A 25,091-nucleotide genomic window follows, 5' to 3' on the forward strand; every position below is an offset into this window, starting at 1 on the left:
CTGGGAAGATGTAATGCAAGAATACATGTAAGGCAAAGTAATAATTGTTTCTTTTTCCAGGCAGAACTGAAGGCCTATTCTATTTGACAGGCTGAACCGATTCACACACAGAGGCTATGGCAGTGAAACCACTTCTCCATGGTGCGACCCCATGCTGCAGAGGGGTGTGCGTGTGTGTTAAAAGTGAGACCATTTTCTGGCCTGGTGGTTCCTGTAAGTTAGCTACAAAACTGCTGTGTTACTTTCCTATCTCCTATAGATAATTTTCTGTAATGAAATGTTACTGTACTTGATGCAGTATCTGAAGCCTCAGGAAAACAGTTGAATTAATTCTTTTTTGGGGTCTAAATGCAAATGCAGTTTGAGAAGATAACTGTTGATAATTCACTGTCTGGAATTGGGCTGTTTTTCTCCCTTTCCCTTATCCAAAGGTATTCAGCTGCATTCTTCGGCTTCAGAAAGCTTATCTGGTAGCTGCTTCAAAGAAAACAGCCTTTCTGAGAATCTGAATGCCAGGCGATTTTATTCCTAATGAATGGACCTTTAAGGTTGACGTGTCTATTGCATACCTCCAATCTTAGATAGAGGTTGCTGTGTATTAAGCGCATAAGGTTTTCATGATGACAGCCAGATAGCCAGGAAATACAAGAAGCCAGTTGCTTGCATAAGGTCTGGTGTCTGGCATTTTGTGCCAAAGAATTCTTGAAATGAGCAACACAGCCATAAGCTCCATGTTCACATTGTATGCACACATCTATTACTACTATTGCTACTTTTTGTTGTTACACACTGACTGCATTTGGACATAATGAGTTAGCATTACAAGAATGAACCTGTTCTCACTCAGACTCACGTACTTGCCCATTTCCCTTCTTTCTCCATCATAATCATAAGGAGGAGATCAGAAACTTCTGCTTCTGTTGTTAGATTAACCACCCTTTAGCATGTTAGGGACATGGGTGGCGCTGTGGGTTAAACCACAGAGCCTAGGACTTGCTAATCAGAAGGTTGGCGGTTCAAATCCCTGCAACGGGGTGAGCTCCTGTTGCTCGGTCCCTGCTCCTGCCAACCTAGCAGTTCGAAAGCATGTCAAAGTGCAAGTAGATAAATAGGTACCGCTCCGACGGGAAGGTAAACGGTGTTCCGTGCGCTGCTCTGGTTCGCCAGAAGTGGCTTAGTCATGTTGGCCACATGACCCGGAAGCTGTCTGCGGACAAACGCCGGCTTCCTCGGCCAATAAAGCGAGATGAGCGTCGCAACCCCAGAGTCGGCCACGACTGGACCTAATGGTCAGGGATCACTTTACCTTTACCTTTAGCATGTTATTGAATCCCTAAACTGTGGTTAATCTTAGTTATGGTTAGTGAAAACAAGACAGCTTCAGGCTGAAGTTGGTTTGTTTACACTAACATAGTTAAGAATAACCACTGCTTGACCAGGTTCCAATCATATGGTAAGTTGCACTTGATAAAAAATGAAAACGAAAGCTGCCAGATTCCTCTTTGTGCCTGCGATGGAGAAGTAAGGAGGAGCACACAAGCCCAGTGGGAGGCTAGGCTCAGTTTCCTAACTGTAAACTATGGATTAGCATCACAACCGTTCTTGGCCATGTTGCCCCCCCCCCCGGCAAAACAGTCAGGATCCAGACAACTAAGGTATAGCTGGGCAATTAAAATCCAGCCTAGCATACACATGAAGCGTGTGTGAGTATTATTGGAGACACTCACTAGAAAACACACATACTAGGGAATAAAGCCCCACTGAACACCGTAGAAGTTGCTTCTGAGTAAATATAGCTCATGCTGCAAGTTCTTTCTTCCTCCACCATGGGTTATGTCCTACAGTTAAGGTTGGACCACTTCCTCAGTCCCAACTGAGGCTTGGTCTTCCAATACTATACAACCTTCATACGAGATACCCTACATAAGACCTATGCACAATCCTGTCACATGCACACATCATCCTCCAGAAAGTCTATGCACCAAGATGTGCTGGATTCCAGAAGGAAATGGAAACAGGCTGACTCAGGTCCCTTAGGATTTGTGTCCTACTCTACTTTTTGACTCATCCCTAGTCCCATGGGAAACAGCTAAACCCACTAACTGCAATAGACGCAGCTGGAGATGTGCTTCTTTGTTGGTAGGTGTACACTGCTTTCTAAGCAGCTTTTAAGTTAAATGGTTTTCAAAAGCCATTCATTGTACGAAACTGCTTTAGGTATACATGCCTCCTTATCGTTAATTGTGCTTTGTAGAGTGCTGAATACCCCGACTGTGCTTGCAGCATCCACCTTTCCTCATGCAACTTATTCTCTACGCTTTAATAGCACCAAACTATAAAGCTGCTCAATACATTGCTTACATTAGAGAAAACAGCCTCTTTAAGTGTTCTAAGCATTCGAATCCCGAGAAACAGAAACATTTCCTAGAAACAGTCTTGAAAAATGATTAAAGCACCATGGGATGCGTATTTTATTCAGTCTTTAAGAATGATGCTTCTTATTCTCCATATCATTAGCTCTGTATAACCATCACAACCACAAGCTTAAATCATATTAACAGTGCAATCCTGACCGTGTCTGCTCAGAAGTATGTCCTACTGAATTCAGTGGAACTGCCTCCCAAGCTTACTCTCGTTTAATGAGAGAGTAGACTCCATTGAGCAGAATAGGATTCACCTCTTCCAAGCATATACCGTATTTTTTGCTCTATAAGATGCACCAGACCATAAGACGCACCTAGTTTTTAGAATAGGAAAACAAGAAGAAAAAAAAATCTGAATCCCAGAAGCCAGGACAGCAAGCGGGATTGCTGCGCTGCGATCCCGCTGGCTGTCCTGGCTTCTGGCTTAGCTGTGCACAGCCTTTCCCAGGCAAAGGGAGCCTTCATCCCCTGCCCAGGAGAGGCTGCGGGCTGCTAAGGCTCCCCCAAGAGCCGCGCTCCCTTTAAAGAGCCGCATGGAGTGTGTGTGTGGCTCTTGGGGGCTTTTCCCCGAAGAGGGAGAAGGGCAACCCTTCTCCTTCCTCAGGGAAAAGCCCCCAAGAGCCACACACACACTCCATGTGGCTCTTTAAAGGGAGCACTGAGCAGAGCCTCCCGCCTGCATTCGCTCCATAAGACGCACACACATTTCCCCTTACTTTTTAGGAGGGGAAAAGTGCGCCTTATAGAGCAAAAAATACGGTACTTGTGTTGCAAACTGTGCATTAGCCAACTCGAAGCTGCAATTCTAAACACATTTACTCGAGAGTAAGCTCCACTTCTGAGTGATCATGCCTAAGATTTGTTGTCAGCCTTTAGCTCAGACCCAAGGACAAAATACAGCCTTCTCCATCAGGCCCTCTGGACTCATCCCAGGCCACACCCCTTTCCATAACACATCGCTCAATGGCCTTCTTCGGGGCTCTCCTTGAGTGCTTTTGCCTATAGGAATGTGTCCTTGAATTGCAATAATTCCTCTTCAGGCTTATTCGCCCTTACCTTTTGCTCTGCTCTTTCCAGGCACATGTCCATGCTTTACAGATCTGGGTCCAAGCATTTTATTTTTTGTTTTTGCCTTGGAGCTTTCCCCATGAAAACCCACTATTTAACAACATCCAGTATTGGTATGCAGCTCCTAAACTACGAGGGAATATGCCTCTTGGGCTGAGGAAAGGTTCCCCATCCCTGCTGTAGCCGATCAATTGGTAGGTGCTAACATTTGTCAGAAAGCGCAAATTTTAATAGGTGGGGCTGAAATCTAAGAGATTGACTTTTTTCAAAGGCAATTTTATTGTAAGGGCAGTGAATGACTATGAAACATATTAAATATACCCTTTCTTTCTAATGATGAACGGCAACTTTTGCTTATTAACCGGTCAATTTTCTCATGTTAGCATGTGCATTTATTTAAACGCAAAGATTTAAGGAGTCAATTAACCAGCTGATGGTATATGATGAATTAGTGACAATTCTCCTTTGGTTGATTAATCAAATAGAATCACTTGACAGCTTTGCGAATTAGGTATTGATGCAGGTCCATTTGCTCTGCCCACACTATTGAGATAGACTCCAATTCAGAGATGCTCACACGCCCCAAAGAATTGCGCAGGAGTGTTTCCACATGTGGAATCCATAAAAGGGGCAGCCACAAACCACAGACAGACAGGTGTTTGCATCTGAATGCAGAGGTAAATATCCATCTACTGTTGAGATCAGAGGCTTTGCACATTTTGATCTTGCATTCCATTCATACAGCATGCTCTTGTTTTCTACATAGAGTGGGATGTAGAGTCAGGATGCACATACTGAAGAAAGAAGAAAGAATCAGCTGGATATCCACTGGATCCTAATCCTGCTCATCCTGGTGGATCTAGCCTTAGGATTGCATCTTAAGCCATCAATACTAACCCCATTTATTTGAGAGTAACTCCACTAAATATTTCTGAGTAGACATGGCAAGGATTTCGCTGTAAGTCTGGAATGTCACCTTAAGGCTCACTGTTATTCTGGTAGAGCCCCCATCTCTCTTTTTACATGCACAAAAGGGAGGTTTGGAAACCTACCCTTTCCCCGTGTGCAGCAGCATACACATTTGCAATGGTCCCACCATATGAGATGGGAGATTCCCAGGTTGGGATGAAAATGCCTGTTCTAGCCTAGAAATAATCATTCTATGGATCGCTGAGCATTTGTACCAAAAGAGAGCACATTTCTTTATTTGTAAAATTCATGTGTTGCTTCCCCACAAAATCAGTTGCTGCAAACCAGCTGGGAAAACAACAAGGCTCTGCAACTTTTATACTTGCTAGCTCCTTTCAAACCACCACCCTACAATTCAGCAATCTGCCTCAATTTTGCTCCAACACCTTTATTTGCAATTGTTGCTGATTCCTGGTTTTGACTCTCAAGTGCACCTGTGCAGTGGGATATATTCATGTGGTTTTGACTTTGCATCTTTAGGAGTTATTATACTTGCATTCGTGTGCCCTATTTGGATTTTTCATTGATGCCAGCCATGCTTTGCCTTTCTCTAGAGACCCTAGGAATGCTTTATGAGTTTTTCTGTGTGAGGTACAGCCCTGTCATCTTGGTGTTTTAAATCGACTATGAATATATTTTTTGTTGCATTTTTTTTTTAAACGGCAGAAACGTAAACTCAATTCTCCAGGCTACATTTGCTGAAATGGTATGTATTTATATTTTAATGTAGCATCTCCAGACGATGATGCCAGGTGGACAGCAGTACTATTTTCATACACAGAGACTCAAATACAATGCTCCCGTAGCCATTCTTCATCTCCACAGAAGAGGCTGAGCACTGGGAAATTATCTTTGCACTGAAAAAGAGATCTGGGTGTTATGCAGATTTGAACCTGGTTGAATGGACAAAAATAACGAGGTGTGCCTCATGGCACTGCACGGCTGGGTTCTTTTGATAGGCTAAGGGAGTGTATGTGTGTGTCAAATGTTCCATCAATCCAGTCTCTGATTCAGCTTTAATGCAATCTCTGAATAGGCTGCACACTGATGGACTCCATAGTCAGCTTTACTATAAGATACGAACATAATCATTGAGGGCCTGGACATTTTGGCGCCTGAGGTGAACCACAAAATGGTACCCACCCCCCACGCAACCAGGGAAGGAGGGTTGAGTAGAGATTTACATTAGGAACAAGGGGGAAATAATATACATTGGGATCTGCTGGCCCTGTGGATGCTGCCGCCTGAGGTGGTTGCTTCACCTTGCCTCGTGGGTGGGCCGGCTCTGGCCTGCCCACAGGGCATACTTAAGCAAGAAAAAAATGTCGGGAAAAGATGGTGCAGAGCAGGGCCAGTGAGAGGTATAGTCTGGGCAGAATTCCAGGAGGCAAATGAAGAGGCTTAGGTCACATTCACACGACACATTTAAAGCACTATAATTCCACTTTAAATAGTCACGCCCCCTCCCGAAATCTGGCAGCTGTAGTTTGTTAAAGGTGTTGAGAGTTGTCAGTCCCCCAGAGGGTTGCCATATTTTCAAGTGCAAAAAAACAGGAAACATTTGCCGACTTCTACTTTTAACTATGGATTGCTATGACGACTCTCATTTTACATACCCATGAAAAGGAGAATGTGTCCTGGAAAAAGAGGACATGTGGCAACCCTACAGTGAGATTCCCAGAGTTCCCTGTGAAGAGGTATTGCCTGCTAAAACACTCTGAAAACTGTAGCTCTGGGAGGGAACTAGGGGTCTCCTAACAACTTTCAGCGCCCTCAACAACTCTCAGAATTATCTGACGGAAGCCATGACTGTGGTATCATAGTGCTTTAAATGTATGGTGTGAATGTGGCTTTTTCAACCCTGGGCCTGAAGTTCCCCACCGTTGCCTCCAAGGTACTGGGTCTAGTTGAGATGTATGCAGTTCTGTAGGACTTGCTAGATATGAACAAACAGAAATCCAGTTTAGCCATCTCAAGGCACTGGGGAAAACCCTGAACTGTCTGGGTGAGTTCCAAATATCTTTCAGGACTAAAGAAGGCATCACTAGAGGGAATCAGAAATTTCACCTGAAAGTTGGTATGTCCAACCAACTAAGGGATAACCCACATCCCTCATCTCCCAACTCATTGTTTATGTGGCATTTGTCATTGGGGAAGAGGTTTTATGATTTTGCAGATGGAGAACTGAGGTGGAGACATTTTGGCCTTAAAGCCAGGTCCCCCATTATAAATATCTCCCTGCACTCTGCTTTCTCTCCTGACGCAACTTTGCAAGAAACAGATGTGCCAAAATACAAAGAGCTGCCTGAGGATAAATATCAAGTTTAGAAGGTCTCTGTCATTCACCTGCTTGTGTCACTAAGCGAGCACTAAGCAGAAGGCAGTATGATAAAAGCCCTGGAATGCACCATTGAAATAGCAAATGCAAGGTCTGCACTAACGGTTTATAAGGCCAAGGATGCCTCTGATCCGCAGCTAACCTTCCATTCACGAGAAATGCAAAACAAAACAGAAAATGTGATAACATTTAAAAATAATTACAATGCCTAGGAGGATGAAATACATAATTACAGCACTTATATTTATATCTGAATGGATACAATCTTGTTCTTGGTGTATTTTTGCTTAGAACAGATGCAGCAAGCCCCCCCCTTTTGATTCTGGTCCCCCACATAAATTACCATATTTGCCTGAGAGCGACTGTAGGCACCATTCTCTTTCTGATTTTCATTCTTGCACACATTTAAACAATGGGATTGGAAGGAAGTACAGTTCTTATTTACACCTGCATTTTTTAATCCATGCAAAATCCTGTTTAGGCAGTGCTGGGCTGAAGGATAAGGGAATATTACAGTATCTTCAAAGCCAACGTGCCTCAGGCCCAACGGAGTAGTGTGGCTGACACTTAGCCAGCGAGGATAAATCAATCAATTCATTAGCTGTATGAAGCCTCCAGTTTCTGAGGTAGTCTGTCCCTAAATACACTTGGTAAGAAAGAAACAAGGAGAGGGAACTATTGCCCTTATGCTTGTGGGCTTCTCATAGGCATCTGGTTGACCACTGTGGAAAAAGGATGCTGAACTAGATGGACTTTATGTCAGATCCATCAAAACTGCTGTTATGCTCAAAGCTGGATCTCACGCCACTCCGCTAGTGTTTGAAGGAAGGATTTTCTGTACAGTCTCAAAGTTTAGCTACTACCGTATCTGTGCTGGCAACCCAGACTGGAGAGGTAAGGAATGCTATCATGGATAGGACCTATGTATCCTCCATCCTACTAGAGGTCCAGCCCTACTTTCATGCAAGATGAGGTGGTCCCATGGTCATATTATGGGGGAAAGGGTGCGGGCCTTAATTCAATGCATTCTCCACTGCCCCATTACACTTTATCTCAGACCTTCAATTATATAAAGAGGGGGAAGTGAGAAACTATCATTCTGTTCCTCATGTCTGGCTGGCAACTGGTATCTTAAATTTCCCAGTTACTATTGCTACTTAGATGTCATTGGTGCTGACTTTCTCCTGGTCTGGTAGCTGGAGAGAGCATAGAAACGACATCATCTTAGCCTGCATTGTTTTTCTTATTTAATTCTTTTTTAAATACAATTCAACATGTCATATCAAAATATGTGGTTCTATAGACCAACTCTGATGAAGCCCGGTTGGGCGAAACAAGGAATTCTCCTGGAATCCTTGTCTTCTTTTCTGCATGTGCCATTCTTCTAAGTCTTTCGTCTGAAACCTGCATACAAAGAACGCTAGAATTCTTTAAAGCATCTTCACGTGGAACATTACAAGATTGATATAAGAATTCCACATCGTGGATATTGCTAGCATAAGAACTGAATGGAATGTATTTCCCGGTCAAACTGCTGGACTCTAATTTCTCATAATATGTTTTGTTTATATGATAAGTTGGTCTATAGAGCCACATATTTTGATATGACATGTTGAATTGTATTTCAAAAAGAATTAAATAAGTTTTTTTTTTTAAAAAATAATAATCATATAATTACATACAGCCTGTCACATTGTATGTGTTGTCCAGTTTTGCATTTACGTGACAAAGGGTTTGATAGTGTTTTGGCCTACAGGCTAGGAACAGGCAAAGCTGTCAACTTTGGTTCCTCTCAGTTTCTCAGTTTTCCAATCTTAAGTTCAACTTTTCCATATTCTCACATCAGTTTGCCATTGTTGGGTTTTTTAAAGGTCTCCTGAAAGGCTGTCACTGTTCTCTGCATTTCCCATTGCTCCTTGACCATTGGCCATGATGGGTGAAGCTAAGGGGGGATGAGTCCAACAACATTCGAAAGATGTCATTTTGGCTACGCTTCTTGTAGTCACCACACCACACCAGTTATCCAGTTGTCAGACATCAGGCTCTAATGCTCCAAAGAGAAATGCCAGATAAAACGATGGTAGGAATCTAACTGCTGCTTGTTTGGGTAGCGGGGAAGGAAATATTTTGCAACTTGATCTGAGAGAAAAGAGAGCAGCATAGGTATCAAGTGTAATTATGTTATTAAACTGTGAGCGTTCCTTCAGTTTTTCATAATCTCATTTAGTGTTTCTGATGTCAAGCTAAATTATTTTTAATTGCTTTTATGAAAAATATTAGATGCATTAATGGTTTTCTGAACTAGCTCTGAGAGTGCAATTTTGTGAGAGAATTTCTTTATCTTCTCCAAAGAGTTTTAGTTAATGTGCATGTATCGGTAATTGGAGTGACTAAGCTAGTAAGTAATCACAGTGTTATTATCATTAAGGAAAGCACACAATGTCACACCATGGTAATATTCCTCCTCCGCACCGTTTCTTGTTGGGCATGATGGTGTTAGCATTAAACATTCATGCTGGCTCTCTCCTATTGTTCAGCTTCAAATATGTTGAGAGTCATTCATAACTAAAGCAATGGGGTAGCTGCATGCTATTCACCTCCTGCACGATCGTGTGCTGGGCAACACACACAAGTAAAAGCATGGGTGATGGTTAAATGATAAAGCTCATGCTACAAAATCAGAAACGGGAGCAAGCATGTACCCACACTGTCACAATGTAGAAATATATGAATGATCTTGGGATCCATACGCTGTCCCCAAAGCATGGTGGGGCATATGATTCACACCTAGCCCAATTAAAGATCCTCTTGCAGATGCAGCTCACCTTGCTGACAAAAAATGTTAAAACTGTTGCTATGCGATTCATCCCTAAGGATGTAAGAAGAACCTGCTGGATCAGACCAGCTTCCTGTTCTCACAATGGCCAGCCAGAAGCCAACCAGCAGGACCAGGACCTGAGCACAACAGCAGTTTCCGCCGCACGTGTGATTCAGGTGCAGCGTGCAGGAAAGGGCTGTCCTCAGGTGTGGTGGAAGATTTTGTCCCAATGCCAGTGTTGAAGTAATAAGATTCAACAGCAAGTTGGCTTGGCTTTTGTACATGGAATTGGGAGGCCTCGGGCACCACGTTCTCTTGGTCTAACCCTGGCCTTCAGATGATCAGGTGCAAAATGGTGAAATACGTGGGAGAGGGAAAGAGGGAGAGGGAGGGAGAGGGAGAGGAAGAGAGAGAGACTGGCTATTCACCAGGTGGAAAAGAAGTGCTCACAACGAAGGAGACATCAACCCTTTGCAGTATGAGAAAGAACCAAATAGCATTTTGTGGCTGTATAATATTTCTGCTTTGCTTTAGATGCTATAGGTTGTTCCTCCTCTCCACCTTTTATTTTGGCAGTGTTTCTTCTGAATCACGAACACCACATGCAGAGTATGTGCTCCCAAGAGGCTGCAAGCAAATGTTTCCAGGAAAATAAAAACCACCCTGAATTTATAAGTGTGACATTTCTAAATCCCAGTGAATTTCTAAACTGGGGGTGGGGAAGGAAGCAGCTAACAAAATGGAAACCTTTTCTGCTTTCTGTTCCCTTCAGTGCTTCCAGGAGGGATGGGCAGAATAAGGGGCATAGTTTACAACCCCTGAGCAGTACAGAGCAGCCATCACTGGGAAACCTTATCTTGACTGTTCTTGTAAGGCAGCAATTTCTGAGCTTGAAGCAGAGATAAGGAGAGAAAGACAGACTGATAGACATAGCAACTTCAGAGGAGACTGAATGGTTGAGAAAATTCAGATTCAAGCAGAGGAATTAAAGCTAGTTAAATTAAATAACCAGGAGAGTTGATAGGCTATTTGGGACTAGAGCCCTGCTAGATTGGACCAAGGGCCTATCTAGTCCAAAATCCTGCTCCCATAGTGGCCAAGCAGATGTGTATTGGAAGCCTGCAAGCTGAACCCGAACGCATCAGCATTCTTCCCACTGGCAATTTCCAGAAACTAGTATAGCCTTATCCTCCACGAATTCATCTAATCCTCTTTTAAAATGTATGGATTGATGGGAAAGCAGCAAGGGTCTGTCCTGGCGAAAAATATGAAGAGAAGTATTTGTGAAGTACTGGCTAGAAAGTATTCACTTTCCTACAGACAGCAGTGCCTAGCATCTTGAATAAACCAGCTCTATTTGAAATGCCTTCATAATCAGCATTCAACGTGTGGCACTTCAATTATATAAGGATCAGTACAAATTTAATCCAGCTCTTGATAGCTTTATCTATTTACTTTACACAGCTGTTGCAAGGCTGAAGCCTCATCTTTCAACAGCTCCTGAACTGCAATGTAGGCGGATTGCATATTTTGGAAAGCACAGCCCGGCATGTGTGATTTCAACATTTGCATTCCTTTGTAGGAAAATTGTTTCGTCTAGATGAGCAGAAGTAGATGCTTTAATAAACACTCACAAGTGAAATATACTGATCCAGCTTTACATTAATAGCCAGCCTGAAGTCATCATTCACAATATGTCAGAGCCATAGCTTAAGAGGTAAACATGAATGAGAAACATGACTATGGAGGAACTGCTTCCCTGTAATCTTTGTAGAGATTGGGGTGTGTTCTTGTGACTCATGCATGTGAGAAAATCAGGTATATGGCAAAGCAGGGTATGACTTTTCATGCAACAGGGCCTTAAACAAGATCTATGCTTGGCAAAGCTCTGGAAATGGCTCCTGGGACTGCATCTCTCTTTCCAAAGACAGATAAGTTCATTTTCACATCAGTCTTCAACATGTTTTGTGGTACAGGAGTAACTTATTTTTTAAAAGAGACAATCCTGAAAAGGAAGTGGAAAAACTGTAGCACCTGCCTCCAGATGTTTACTGGCTGAAAAACATTACTTTCTTTTCTGTCACTCCCTTTCCTCTAAAGATATATTCATAGCAATGACGTTTGCTATGCAACCCAGTTTTTAGTTGCTGAAATGAAACACTTCATACCATGCCAACAATGCATGTTATCAAGGCCAGCCCAATACATTTTGGCACCTGAGGTGGACACCAAGATGGCGCTAGGGAAGAAGGGGACCGGAACAAAGGGGGTGGGTGAAGAAAGATAGATATTGGGATCCACTACCTTGGTGGATCCTATCTCATGAGGCAGTCACTCCACCTTGCCTCATGGGATGGCAAGAGCCTGCATGCCGTGACAATCGCCTCTTGATTGGAATGACAGAATTTTAACAAAAAGACACCCTGTATTCTTTCTGTCAGAGCCCAAGCAGACATTTAAAAATATTAGAAATGGATAGGCTGTACCAGTTAATAGCTCACATCATTTTGTAAATGCAAAATAGGGATTCTCTTGTATACATGAGACACCCCATTTCTTATCCTCCCCACATACTATTGCAATGAAGGTTCATCTCTTTCCCACTGTACAGATGTATTCTGAAGTGGCTTGTTCTGCACTGGCTTCTGAATACAGTGGACACTCGGGTTGCAAACGTGATCCGTGCGGGAGGCACGTTCACAACCCGCAGCGTTCGCAACTGCGCACGCACAGGTTGCAATTTGGCACTTCTGTGCATGCACAAAGCACAATTTAGTCCTTCTGCGCATGCACGAGCACCGAAACCTGGAAGTAACCCGTTCCAGTACTTCTGGGTTTTGGCGCGTCCGTAACCCGAAAACGCGCAACCTGGAGCGTCTGTAACCCGAGGTATGACTGTAACAGAATCATAGAATTGTAGGGTTGGAAGGTACCCTGGGTTCAGCTAGTCCAACCTGCTGCAATGCAGGAATCCTGCCCATAGCATCCCCTGGGTGGGCTTGAACCACCAGTCTTCCGGTTATCAGCCACGCACACTGACTCACGAGCTGGGCATGTTTGTAAAAGTGACCCAGTTTCAACAGTTAGGTTTATTAACAAATTTAGAGTACAATCCTTGTAAGCCTCGTTGAGTTAAGTCGTCTTTGATTGAAGCCTGTGACCTCCTGACAAAAGAACAAATTATTATTTTTCCTCCAACGCTGTAGAGTGGAAATTGGGCAGGTTCACTGCTAAGAGAAAACTGAATCGAATTTCTTCCCCCACCCCTAACTCTGAGTAAGCACGGGGTGAATCCACTATGAAACTAATGAATCTTAAGCTTCAGGGCCACTCATTTTGGAGGGCCCCCAGAAGTGGCTTTACTTCATGTTGCTTTTTTTAAAAAATGGGTCTAGTAGACTCACATGACTCAAATTCATTAATCTTTTTGCTGTAGATATATTTCAACAATCCTTAGGTTTGAGAGTCAGTGGCACAGATGTTGTAAAGGAGATAACAGGAGTTACCCAGACCTCGTTGCTGGTTGTGAAGGGGCTCCCATAACAGTTCAAGCTTCAAGGCCCCCCAAATGTAGGTCCACCACTGAGTATGGATCCTAAAATACACTGGGCACAGCAAGGGCTGCTCAAACACATGTACAACTCATTTATTCGTTTTCCAGGCATGTTTGGAGATTGTTAGCTAGCATGGTTTAGGTGACATAAGCATCTAATTCTGCAGGGGCAAGAAACCCAGAGCGCCACTCAACAGACGAAATGGCAGTTAACTGCAAACCAACTGGAGCATGCCCACAAACGTATCCTTTGGGCCTCTTATTGCCATCTCGTTCATTACCTGGTGTTTACATTATGCTCTGAGCTGCCTGATTTAAAGAGATTGGACTCAATGAGCCAATAATATGTTAAGTACAGCAGTTTCACTTGCGTTACAAGATCTCTGGAACCGGTGATTAATTGCACTGCTCAGTTTATACAGAAAGCCACAGCGTAGCCACGCTTAAGCCAGGTCACCTTGGCAAACAAAATGTCTAGTCATGGGTTAGAATGAAAATGTAAATGTTCAAAACAGCCAGAGCAGCTAACGACAGTATCCATGTCCATACCTTGTAATAAAAATTTTAAGGTCTTAGATGAGGCTACATTTTAATATTTTAATGTTTCAATATTTTAATGTTTCAATGTTTCAGTATTTTAATGTTGTATTTTAATTTTGTTTTTAAGTTGTAATCATTCAACTTGTTTTTATTATTGCTTGTAAGCCGCTCTGAGCCCGGCCTTGGCTGGGGAGGGCGGGGTATAAATAAAATTATTATTATTATTATTATTATTATTATTATTATTATTATTAATGTACCAAGCAAACATGTACATAAATATATAAACCACATGCCTTAAGCAGCACAGGAAGACAGTCCTGAAACCATTTTGACTCCTAAGCTGACCAAATGTTTCTCTGCAAGGAGGGAGGAGGTGAAAAAAACCTTCCTTGTTATAGGAATTTAGTAATCAACATTTCAAAGGAATGGGCAGACTACCAGGAAAGGCAATCAGATAAGGCATTATCAGATAACCTGGCACACAGGAAAAACAACAACATTCAAATTTCTGTTGTAGACCACCTTTTCTGTGATGTAGGTATGATGTTTGTGGGGGTTGGTCTTGAGTTACACCCCTTCTGTGATGTATGTATGATGTATGGAGGGGTGGTCTTGAGCTCCAGGGCAGGGAATTTAAAATGTTCATATAAAGGCAGGCACACCTTTGTTCTGGGTCCTCCTCCATCCTCCTGCGTGTGAGGGGAGCACCCTGTTGCAATAACTTTAATAAAGATCAGGCTTACTAGCTGCTTTGCTTCTCAATATTCTCTGGTTGGCCTCTGTTATTTTTTCCTACCAATAGGGAACCCACTTAAGGACTCTATACAGGCTCTTGGATACCCCATAAGGGAAGAAGGGCAGATTTTGTTTACAACAACCTTTCTTCGCAACAGAACATTGGTCCATCGCATTGAGTAGCATAGTATGGGAACCAATGTGCTGTAGTGGTTAGAATGCTGGACCTGGGAGACCAGGGTTCAAATCCCCACTCAGCCATGAAGTGCACTGGGTGACCCTGGGCCAGTTAGTGTCTCAAAGCCTAAGCTACCTTTACAGAGGGCATAGGCAAACTTGGCCCTCCAGATGTTTTGAGACTACAATTCCCATCATCCCTGACCACTGGTCCTGTTAGCTAGGGATGATGGGAGGTGTAGTCCCAAAACATCTGGAGGGCTGAGTTTGCCTATGCCTGCTTTACAGGGTGGTTGTGAGGATAAAATGGAGAGGGAGAGAACTATGGAGGAAAGGAGAGATACAAATGTAATGATAGATAGTTCCTTGGCCCAGGCATCCCATTATGATGAACAACACAGTGAACCACTTTCCCCAGTCAGGCTGGATGTATTTATATACTGAAAGCAGGATAAAGCTTTAGCTTGGCAGCCCTATCTTCAAATAACTTTGACAGCTTGACCTGAAGTACTATCAGCGGGCCCGTTTGACTATTGACTTGACACAGGATATCAGATCTACATGGATTTACAGGAGGCGGCTCTGCAACAGGTTAGAGAGGTTAGCGAAACCCACAAGAAAGTGCAGTAGCACAGAATACAGTAATGGTGTTACTATGGTTATGCCTGGCTAATTAAGAACAGCGAACCATTACCTGCTGGCACCCATGTACAATTATGTACACCATGTACAATTTGGGTGAATAGTCTATACACAAAAATACTTGGGGAGCGGAGGGAATTCTTCAGGTCAACTTGGCCTTTTGAATTCTGCTTCATTTGTGGTTGATTGGAGCCGGGTTAAACCTCAGAAGCTGTTTTGTGAGGTGGTGGGAGAAGAATTCCATGTGCAGAGTGCACTTCCTGCAATGTTAAGCAGCCATAGCTCCCCCAACAAACCAGCATTTAGTGGTGCCCTTAAGAGTGGGTTATATGGTCAAAGTCCAAGGTCTATACCATACAGCCTGGGTGGGTGCGGGGTCCTGCACCTAATAGAGAGAATGGAGAGCCAACAAGTAGCAGCATGTTAGAAAGTGAAGTGTCACACTGGTTAATTCTGCCTTCAGTTGCCTGCTATTACCTACCTAGACAGCATCTTAAAAAGCAGAGACATCACCTTGCCAACAAAGGTCCGTATAGTTAAAGCTATGGTTTTCCCAGTAGTGATGTATGGAAGTAAGAGGTGGACCATAAAGAAGGCTGATCGCCGAAGAATTGATGCTTTTGAATATGGTGGTGGAGGAGACTCTTAAGAGTCCCATGGACTGCAAGAAGATCAAACCTATCCATTCTGAAGGAAATCAGCCCTGAGTGCTCACTGGAAGGACAGGTCCTGAAGCTGAGGCTCCAGTACTCTGGCCACCTCATGAGAAGAGAAGACTCCCTGGAAAAGACCCTGATGCTGGGAAAGATGGAGGGCACAAGAAGAAGTGGACGACAGAGGACGAGATGGTTGGATAGTGTTCTCGATGCTACCAGCATGAGTTTGACTAAACTGCAGGAGGCAGTGGAAGACAGAAGTGCCTGGCGTGCTCTGGTCCATGGGGTCATGAAGAGTCGGATGCGACTAAACGACTAAACAACAACAACAACATTTCAATTTCAATCATTGCCACCCTAGGATGAGTGGCAGCGAGCTCAGCCAATCAGTTGCTACCTTTGGGGTGTGTGAGCTCCAGAGCAGTGACAAAAGGAGCAGGGCAACCCCACCTCACCAGCCTCTCCCCTCAGACCTGGCAGTGTTTCTGAGAAAACTAGTATGTGAAGTATGTGACTCCCAAATCATTTTTAACCACATACAACGCTGTCATTTTAGATGTTAAGCACAGCACAGGCCTTGCTGAAAAGGCGACGTGTTCTGAAAATGAAGGAAGAACAGGTAACGAAAACAATACCCTCCAAAATAACGAAAATGATAAAATAAATATATAAGCAACACAAACCCTTACACAGCCCCACAAGCCCTCATAGCAGGATAGTGTCTCTAACTCAGTATCCAGTCATTACTCTGCCTGAATAATATATCAACACCATTTACTAGATGCCCGATCAGCAAGATCTTTTTTTAAATAAAATTAGTCAACTGCCGCAGGGTTATAATTTTATCTCAAAGCATAGGGATTCATGCATGTTAACTCCAGTGCACCCAGATGAATATATATCCCTGAGGCTTTTCTGAAACTATATCAAGGACGCACCAGAAAATTGCTTTATCATTCTCCGAGATAATTGCTAACCTCAAACCACATAAATGCTGCTGCTTCCGCTCACCAAGCTTCCTACATTTTCACAATACTTTGAAAGTCTGAGTACATGATGTTATAAGTTTGGGTGGGGGGCAAAACTCCCCTAAAATATCTGGATTCAGTAAAGGGTTGGAATTTAAGAAAACGACTGAATTCTTGGATCTAGTGGGGGCTGGAGTGTAAACCAGTTTTTCTGTGTCCAGGAAACCGCCTAACAGAAGAACCATCAAGAGGTAATCACTGGAATGGCCGATCCATTAACCCATTAAGAAGGCCGTTAAAAGAGAGTCTCTGGGCCAGACACAAAATGGGGAAAGCCCCTCCCTGAGGTGATAGTTAGCAGAGACAAAAGGTCAGAGTTTCAGGGGGGTGGCTGCAGAATTGAATTGGGCAATGAGGTAGGCAAACAGGGGAAAAGTGTCAGTTCTGCAAGCTGGAGAATGGGGCAGAGCAGAAGACAGGCAGTCTGTTTTAGGCTGCAAAGAAGGTCAGAACAATGATTGGAATTTGAGGCTGCAGCAATGGAAGGAACAGAACCCTCTTAGGATGTGAATCCGCTGCACTCTCTTCATCTAGGTTCAGGTTGTATATATGTGTAAATAAATCATATATCACATACCTAGCAAGTGCTCTGAAAAAACTGGACAGCCCATTTTTTCTCGTGAGAGAAACGATGGCCATTTCGGGCACTGTGATCTCATGTGATTTCATGCCATGATTCCCTCCCCCCCCCAAATGTGTTTTTTCCAAGGCCAAGTTCTCACACAGTACCCTGTGCCTGAAAAAACGCTTTTTCAGGGGGAAATCGCAACACAAAATCGCACAAGAGCATGGCGTCCAAAATGGCTGCCATCCACTCGTGAGAAAAAAAGTGGAAGATGGCGTACCGGAAGATGATGTTTTGGTTTTTGCCTTTAATATGTTGGAGCCTTTATGTTCCAAAAGGAAACACAGTTCCTGGTAAGTGTGCAAGATACCCCTGAAATCTTGTGCCGCTTGGAGATTGGGGTGATGTGTAACTGTACTAAGGAAATGTGCTAGTCTACTTGATAGGATGATGCAAAGGGCTTAACAAGGTATGACATGTGTAAGGGCACATTTGCAGGAGTAAACACATCTAAAATCTCACAAGCGGGAAAAGGGGGGGGGGGAGTGGGGAGGGGGAAAGAGATGAAGTGTAAACGGTTAGTAGTGAAAAATTAAGCACCCTTCCACTCAAAATGCAACCTCCCCGAACTGCTTTTTCTTATTTCATCAGAGTTTAAATAATACGTGCATGTCATAACCCAAAGTGGATGTGATGATTTTATCCATAACAGCAGCGAAAGCAACACAGACAAACCAAAGGACAGAAGAAGAGGTTGACCTTGTTGATTAGAAAGGCCCCCTGCACAGTTTTCAAGGCCAGCAAATTTTGGGATGGAGGGGGCAAAGACCCATTTGATGATGCAGCAAATGAAGGAGAGAATAAGAACTCTCAGCCCAGTGAATGCCATCACAAGGAGGGAGCTGGGGAGGTGGGGAAATGAAGTCCAGGTGAACAGCGCACATGGATTCCAAGCGTTATTTCAAGTGGAAGCTTGAGATCAGGCATCCCCAACCTTTGGCCCTCCAGATGTTTTGGACTACAATTCCCATCATCCCTGACCACTGGTCCTGTTAGCTAGGGATCATGGGAGTTGTAGGTCAAAACATCTGAAGGGCCGCAGGTTGGGGATGCCTGCTTTAGATATAACAGAGGTTGGCAGCAGTAGCTGGGCCGCAGGAAGCAGACAGATGCCAAGATCAGAAGTGTCTGGTTTCAAAATTTGCTGGGATGGGTAGGACAAAACTCATGTTTGCTCTCGTCCCATAAATCTGATCAACAGAGGAAACAGGAGTTATGAGCAGCTCCTTGAAAACTCTGTGTGTGTATTTGGGGGCTGGAGAGAGCCTCCTGTACCAACTTAATGTTTTATTTACAGTGCCAAAACACTCAAGGTCTGGCCCTGACCTACACACATGCAATCTTCGAAGGCATTTTATTTATTAAACCGTATGCTAAGAAAGTCCTACCGTCCTACATCCTTCGCTCTGAGGAACTGAAACTTTTACAAGTGCCACATAATGTTCAGTCTGCATTTGTCTGGTGTCAATCTTTTAGCCTGGCGTCACTTGTGCTTTGGAATTTGCTGCCTTTTGACATTAGGTAGGCAACCTCACTATATTGTTTTAGAGATCCGCTGGAAGCTTTTTATTTTTTATTTCAGCATACCTACCCAGAACTCTAATTTAGTTACCTAGATTTGTTTTAAATGTTTTACTGATTTAATCTGTGCTCTACTGATAATTATCTTGCGTGTCTGTGCACGCGCATTAGTTTGGTGGATTTTAGCTGGACTATAATTATGTACTCTGCTTAAAGGGCTCATGGATCAAGTGGTTTACAAATCCTTCTACAGAAAAATTAAACAACAATTAGGCATTTGACAGCAGTGTGTCAATGTTCCTATACTTCAGAGGTGTGGGATTATTATTATTTTAACAGATCTGTGTACACACCATAAATTTAAAGGACATGCACGTCCCCAAAGGTTTATGGGAACCGTAGTCAGTTAAGGGCACCGGGAATTTTAGCTCTATAAACTCCATTGCTTCTCACTGCTGTGAAGAAGTCAGTTCAGACCGACAAAAGATTGCATCTTCCTATCTCTGAAAAGTGTGTGTGTGTGTGTGTGTGTGTGTGTGTGTGTGTGTGTGTGTCTTTGTCTGGCCCAGCCAGGAAGAGGGAATGCACTCATTGGACATGCTTCTGGGGAACTGCCTACATGAGAAGGGGCATGGTGGAGTTTCTCAGGCTCACGTGACCAGAAGATGTATAGATCAACATCACATACACCACTGGGGGAAGATGATATTCTACATGGAGAGAGCGAAAAAGCCAGAGATAGAGATGTAAGACATCCAGTGGGTCCCAGTTTCAAGGGATGGGAAAGAGCTCTGCCTGAGACTCTGGAGAATGTGTCTAAAGTGGTATGCATGATTCGCCAGTGTGGTGTAGTGGTTAAGAGCGGTAGTCTCCTAATCTGGGGAACCGGGTTCACGTCTCCGCTCCTCCACATGCAGCTGCTGGGTGACCTTGGGCCAGTCACACTTCTCTGAAGTCTCTCAGCCTCACTCACCTCACAGAGTGTTTGTTGTGGGGAGGAAGGGAAAGGAGAATGTTAGCTGCTTTGAGACTCCTTAGGGTAGTGATAAAGCGTGATATCAAATCTAAACTCTTCTTCTTCTTCTTCTTCGCCTCCTCCTCATTTTATTCTCACGCCTACCCTGTGAGGTAGCTTAGGCTGAAAGATAGTGACCAGGATCACCCAGTGAGATTCATGGCGGAATGGTTTATGATGATGATGATTTATTATTAATAATTTATATCCCACCTTTTGTCCAAGGAGCTCAACGTGGCATGCACACCTCTCATAACAACTCTGTGGGTAGGATAGGCTGAGAGATAGTGACTGGCCCAAGGCCACTCACTGCTGAGTAGGTATTTGAACTCTGGTCTCCCAGATCTAGTCTGACCCTCTATCAATGGCACCTTACTCGCTTTCATTTTATCTGGGATCTCCTCAGACCTTGTCCATCACTCTTGGCCACTGTTAGACAACACTGTGCTAAGATGGGTCAGTAGTCTGACTCCGTATAAGGCAACTTCGTATCTTCCTTCAGATGGTTTGTAAACAGTTGTTCTTAGTCCCAGCAAAGTGCCACTGTTGCAGATGGCTTTGCTGCCATTTGAGCTACTACTCTCTGCAGTACCCCACAGGATAAGTGGGAAATGTAGCCAGGAAAAATGTAGCCATCTTGGCAGTATTCCATCTGTGATTAGCACATCTCACAACACAAAAGAATTTATGCAAATATTATCTTTGCACACAATAAAATATAAATTATCATTTCCCCTAGAGTACAACATATCTAAAACTCTGGAGTTTTCTTCTGAGTTATGAGTGAGGGGTGCAAGGAAATCTTGAATGGCAGGGTGTGTGTATATATACACCGTATTTTTGGCCCTATAGGACGCACTTTCCCCCCTCCAAAAATGAAGGGGAAATGTGTGTGTGTCCTATGGGGCGAATGCAGGCTTTCGCTGAAGCCTGGAGAGCAAGAGGTGTCGGTGCGCACCGACCCCTCTCGCTCTCTAGGCTTCAGGAAGCTATCCGCAAGCCTCGCGCGCCCGGCGGGAGGTCCCGCTGGGCGCGCAAGGCTTGGGGCGGCAGCCCGCAGCCCGAAGCACGGGGCGAGCTGTGGAGCCTGCCCCGTGCTTCAGGCAGATGTCGGCAAGGCTTGTCCGCCGGGCTCGCAAGGCTTGCAGGCAGCAGCCTGTTCTGGGGGCTGGGGTCGGGGGAAGCTCGGGCTTCCCCCGCACCAGCCCCGTGCCTGGGGGGGAAATAATTTTTTTTCTTTATTTCCCCCCCCCCAAAAAACTAGGTGCGTCCTATGGGGCGAAAAATACGATATATATATATATATAGAGAGAGAGAGAGAGAGAGAGAGATCGTATTTTTCTCTCCATAACACTCACTTTTTTTCTCCTAGAAAGTAAGGGGAAATGTCTGTGCGTGTTATGGAGCGAATGCCTACGGATGGCGGGGGGATCTGCTGCAGTCGTGAGCAGAGGATCCATGGTTCCCCTTCCTTCCCTCCGTGGCTCGCTTTGAAACAGCAAAGTGGGAGAAGAGCCGCTTACACCCCACATGTGTTCCTTCTCCCCTTAAACCCCTCTCCTGCATTATTAGCAGCATCCTTCTCCACACACCCCACGCGTGCTCCTTGTCCCTTGAGTGCTTTCCCTTCCCTCCCCGCTTAAAACGTGGTTACAAAGCACGGATCCACATGGATCCGCAGGATTTTTGCACTGGGTCACCCCAAATTCACCATCAGATCACATAGCATGTCCATGGCTACAGCATGCACCAAAAAACACACACGCACCCACTGTTTCATGGGCCGCAATGGCACAAAAACGTGGTTACAAAGCATGGATCCACAGGATAATTATGGATCCACTGGATAATCAGGATTTTTGCATTGGGCTACCCCAAACTCACCGTCAGATCACATGTCTGTGCCCACAGCATGAACCACAAAAATCATACACCCACTGTTTCATTTAGAATATTTTTTTTCTTGTTTTCCTCCTCTAAAAACTATGTGCATGTTATGGTCAGCTGCGTGTTATAGAGCGAAAAATACGGTATATATATATATATATATATATATATATATATATATATACAGTGGTGCCCTGCAAGACAATGCCTCGCAAGACGAAAAACTCGCTAGACGAAAGAGTTTTCCGTTTTTTGAGTCGTTCCGCAAGATGAATTTCCCTATGGGCTTGCTTCGCAAGACGAAACGTCTTGCGAGTTCTTGTGAGTTTGTTTCCTTTTTCTTAAAGCCGCTAAGCCGTTAATAGCCGCTAAGCCGTTAATAGCCGCTAAGCCGCTAAGCCGCTAATAGCCGTGCTTCGCAAGACGAAAAAAACGCAAGACGAAGAGACTCGCGGAACGGATTAATTTCGTCTTGCGAGGCACCACTGTATACTGGACCGAGGCCATTTAGGGCTTTAAAGGTCAGCACCAATACTTTGAATTGTGCTTGGAAACATACTGGGAGCCAATATAGGTCTTTCAAGACCGGTGTTATGTGGTCTCAGCGGCCGCTCCCAGTCACCAGTCTAGCTGCCGCATTCTGGATTAGTTGTAGTTTCACTTTCAAAGGTGTGCCCCACATAGAGCGCATTGCAGTAGTCCAAGCGAGAGATAACTAGAGCATGCACCACTCTGGCGAGACAGCCTGTGGGCAGGTAGGGTCTCAGCCTGCGTACCAGATGGAGCTGATAAACAGCTGCCCTGGACACAGAATTGACCTGCACCTCCATGGACAGGTGTGAGTCCAAAATGACTCCCTGGCTGCGCACCTGGTCCTTCAGGACTAGGGAGTCCTCCATACCTTCCCGCCTCCTGTCCCCCCAAAACAGTACTTCTGTCTTGTCAGGATTCAACCTCAATCTGTTAGCCGCCATCCATCCTCCAACCGCCTCTAGACACTCACGCAGGACCTTCACCACCTTCACTGGTTCTGATTTGAAAGAGTTAGAGCTGGGTATCATCCGCATACTAATGAACACCCAGCCCAAACCCCCTGTTGATCTCTCCCAGCGGCTGCATGTAGATGTTGAAAAGCATGGGGGAGAGGACAGAACCCTGAGGCACCCCACAAGTGAGAGCCTAGGGGTCTGAACACTCATCCCCCCCCCCACTTTCTGAACACGGCCCAGGAGGAAGGAGCTGAACCGCTGTATAACAGTGCCCACAGCTCCCAGCCCCTCTAGACGGTCCAGAAGGATGTTATGGTCGATGGTGTCAAAAGCCACAGAGAGATCCAGCAGAACTAGGAAACAGCTCTCACCTTTGTCCCTAGCCTGCTGAAGATCATCGACCAGTGCGACCAAGGCAGTTTCAGTCCCATGATGAGGTCTGAATTCCAACTGGAAGGGATCCAAATGGTCCTCTTCTTCCAGGAGTGCCTTCCAGATGTCCTCAATGAATATGCAACCATAAGGGCAATGCCAGCAGAGGGCATGACATCGGGGGGTGGCCACGAGAAGTGGTCCTGCTTTCCATAAATTTAGCCCCTATGGATGGTCATAGGTTTGTGAAGCAAGCTCTTATCTTATTGCAAAATGCAGCGGTAATTAGGGGTCACGAGGAGGAAGGTTATGTGCCTCTGCTATTCATGAATTTGGGAAGTGAACAAGAAAGAAAAAAATTGATGTAGGAAAGCCAGCTCCATCACAACAATTCTTTACAGCACAAAGGCTGATGGGCAACCTCCCTTTTCAGTACAAGACTGAATTGCTTGCATTGGAAACTGTGGTTTGCATAAATGAGCTTTACAACTCATGACTTGAAAACTAGCATAACATAATAGGGTGTGGGACACTAAATAGGAAGCCCACGCTTCAAATTTATTCCCTTTGCTATACGGTAGGCAGCCTTAGGTGACCCACACTTCTCCCAGCCTTAACCAGACACTTGAAATTTGGGGATAATATTACTAAGCTACCTTGCACAGATAAGTATTAAGGCTAACTTTAGAGAAATGTGGACAGTGCCTTCACTTTATTTCATGGACAGCACTATCCTATACAAGTCCCATTCAATTCAATGGGGGCTTTCTTTCTGTTAGGGATACTGAACTGCATCCAGAATCATTTTAACAGTGTAATGTATATAACACCACAACTAGCAGTTTATGGGGTTTGGGGATATTTTTCGCTGGCATCCAGAAAAATTAGGCTTCATGTTAATGTTTGGTTCACAGGCTGTAATGTGAAGATGGGCTCCCCCCCCCCCGCCCAGGGGTTGGGGAAGTAATCAACCTTTTCACCTATTCCTATGGAAATTGGACTAATTGATAGAAGCTAACTTTGTCTTCATGGACTTCAAGGGCCACATATCCAAATGGTATTATTTCATGTAAATACACACAGGTTGATTCATTAGGACTTTTCCTCTGATAAAACTCTGGAAGCAACTTTGAATTAAAGCTACACCATTCATATCTCCAGCTAGCTGTGGGTATAGGGCGGTATTTAAATTCTATTATGATGACGATGATGGTGAAGATGATGATGATGATTAATAATAATAATAATAGCAGCAGCAGCTGTGGTAGAATGTAAATCTAGCTGGAAGAAAGCTACTTAAAGGCATTTTTATAAAGTACAAAATAAATCCAGTTTAAAATGTGTGACCCACAATTATTTCCAATACCAAAATTATTGGATCACAAAATAACCCAGCCAAAGCCTGAAAGCCAAGGGTTTAAGAATCCTCTTGCATACCCAGTATTTAGAAACAGCATGAGTAATAGATCAGATCAATTCAGCCAAGAAAATCACATTTAATAGAAGGAGGTAGGATTTATCCCTAAATGAATCTTGCATATATTGTTCAAACTGTACCTAATTTTTAAATTTTCCAATTCTAACACTATTTCCCTATACGTAATTAGCAATTGCCCTTCTAAATTAGCCTAGCCGCAGGCTTCAGCTTTCCTGCCTGTCAAAGTTGCAAAGCCTGCATAATTGATTATGAATAGCACTAAATCATAATTTTGCTATTTGCTTCCTGCCTTTT

At 44.1% G+C, this 25,091-nt stretch overlaps 1 protein-coding gene and 1 long non-coding RNA gene across 5 annotated transcripts in view; one reads left to right on the plus strand and one right to left on the minus strand.

The window, feature by feature from the left end:
* The window catches only part of LOC308478366 (schwannomin-interacting protein 1), a 378,978-nt gene that overhangs the window by 112,875 nt on the left and 241,012 nt on the right, over positions 1-25,091 (minus strand). The gene's annotated exons all lie outside the window — the stretch shown is intronic.
* LOC308478567 lies at positions 6,327-10,278 on the plus strand. The gene is made up of 3 exons (XR_013987161.1): positions 6,327-6,465; positions 8,670-8,878; positions 10,193-10,278. It is a non-coding gene; the product is annotated as an uncharacterized lncRNA (long non-coding RNA).

Source organism: Podarcis pityusensis (assembly GCF_964106645.2).
Source record: "Podarcis pityusensis genome assembly, chromosome: 5".
In the NCBI taxonomy this organism is placed as follows: Eukaryota; Metazoa; Chordata; class Lepidosauria; order Squamata; family Lacertidae; genus Podarcis; species Podarcis pityusensis.